The sequence below is a fragment of the Schistocerca gregaria genome, chromosome 2 (genome assembly GCF_023897955.1).
Source record: "Schistocerca gregaria isolate iqSchGreg1 chromosome 2, iqSchGreg1.2, whole genome shotgun sequence".
NCBI lineage: Eukaryota > Metazoa > Arthropoda > Insecta > Orthoptera > Acrididae > Schistocerca > Schistocerca gregaria.
This window is the reverse complement of record NC_064921.1, coordinates 74,946,417-74,948,299: the sequence shown is the minus strand read 5'-3', so window position 1 is coordinate 74,948,299 and position 1,883 is coordinate 74,946,417. Positions and strand designations below refer to the sequence as shown.

Genomic DNA, 1,883 nt, shown 5'->3' with positions numbered 1-1,883 from the left:
ATATTCCCCGGGTCATAACTCTCCATCTTCCAGCCTGGATCCTTTCGACGACTGTTGCAGCGTGTTTGCTTTTAGACGTCTCACGCCGAACACGCCAGCGGCCATGTGTTCGAAGGAACACAAAACACGATTCATCTGTAAACGCTACCTGTTCCCACTCAGGGGCGTCCAGTTACGGTATTCGCGTGCAAATTCCAGCCTTTGTCGCCAACGAACAGCAGTCACCATGAGTGCATGAGCCAGGCGCCTGCTGCAAAGTCCATACGCAGCAAATTTCGCTGCACGGTCGTTGAGGAGACGTTGTTGCTGGCTCCCTGTTTCATCTGGGTGGTCAGTTAACAGCTGCACGTTTCTTCGCCCGTACACATCTCCGCAGCCGTTTTTCACACCTGTCGTCCATGGCGCCGATTTTGGATAGCGCCGTTTTGCCACGCTCAGTATACTTTAAACACGGTGGCACGCGTGCATTTTTACAAAGATAGTCATTTTGGAAATGCTTCCACCCTTGGATCGAAACCCAATGATCATTCCCTTTAGGAGGCCAGATAAATCGCTCCGTTTCCGCATTACGAAAACTGCTACCTTGTTTTCCATGTCTCACCGGCATGCTTTATACGCTCTCCATTGCTTGTTCTGTCAATTGCCGTTTGTGAGCGGTTACCGCATGTTGACGTCGAACATAGGCGGTGGTCACGTTAACGTGATTGGACTGTGTGGTTGCCTCGCTCAATCATTCGCCCGTCTGAAAGTCCCTTTACACTAGCGACATTCTTGTCTCGACCGACTACCCGTGGCAAGCGAGCCTAGCACAGCGCCCCTAGCGTTTTATTCGTGGATTGATCCCTGCGGTGAAAACGAGGTTGTGAGGGCCGTCCTTTTTACGAGAAAATCGAAATTTAGGGACAGCATGTGGGAACAAGCAATAACAATAGAGTTCATTAAAGACCAAAGAAAAATTCATAGTGGAAGTTTTTGACAAATTTGGCAAATTCTGCACACTCCTGAGTGCAGAAACAATAGGAAACGTGTCGTACCAACATTTGACAACATCTACATTTACCTGCTAGAGAGAATATATACTTGCAAACACGCCAAAAAATGAAACTTCCTGGCAGATTAAAACTGTGTGCCCGACCGAGACTCGAACTCGGGACCTTTGCCTTTCACGGGCAAGTGCTCTACCAACTGAGCTACCGAAGCACGACTCACGTCCGGTACTCACAGCTTCACTTCTGCCAGTATCCGTCTCCTACCTTCCAAACTTTACAGAAGCTCTTCTGCGAACCTTGCAGAACTAGCACTCCTGAAAGAAAGGATATTGCGGAGACATGGCTTAGCCACAGCCTGGGGGATGTTTCCAGAATGAGATTTTCACTCTGCAGTGGAGTGTGCGCTGATATGAAATTTCCTGGCAGATTAAAACTGTGTGCCCGACCGAGACTCGAACTCGGGACCTTTGCCTTTCGCGGGCAAGTGCTCTACCAACTGAGCTACCGAAGCACGACTCACGTCCGGTACTCACAGCTTCACTTCTGCCAGTATCCGTCTCCTACCTTCCAAACTTTACAGAAGCTCTTCTGCGAACCTTGCAGAACTAGCACTCCTGAAAGAAAGGATATTGCGGAGACATGGCTTAGCCACAGCCTGGGGGATGTTTCCAGAATGAGATTTTCACTCTGCAGCGAAGTGTGCGCTGATATGAAACTTCCTGGCAGATTAAAACTGTGTGCCCGACCGAGACTCGAACTCGGGACCTTTGCCTTTCGCGGGCAAGTGCTCTACCAACTGAGCTACCGAAGCACGACTCACGTCCGGTACTCACAGCTTCACTTCTGCCAGTATCCGTCTCCTACCTTCCAAAAACTTTACAGAAGCTCTTCTGC

At 49.7% G+C, this 1,883-nt stretch overlaps 1 non-coding gene across 1 annotated transcript; it reads right to left on the bottom strand.

Moving 5' to 3' along the window:
- Nucleotides 1–1,126: 1,126 nt before the first annotated feature.
- Nucleotides 1,127–1,201, bottom strand: Trnas-uga (transfer RNA serine (anticodon UGA)). The gene has a single exon. It is a non-coding gene; the product is annotated as a tRNA-Ser (tRNA).
- Between the last annotated feature and the right edge of the window lie 682 nt (nucleotides 1,202–1,883).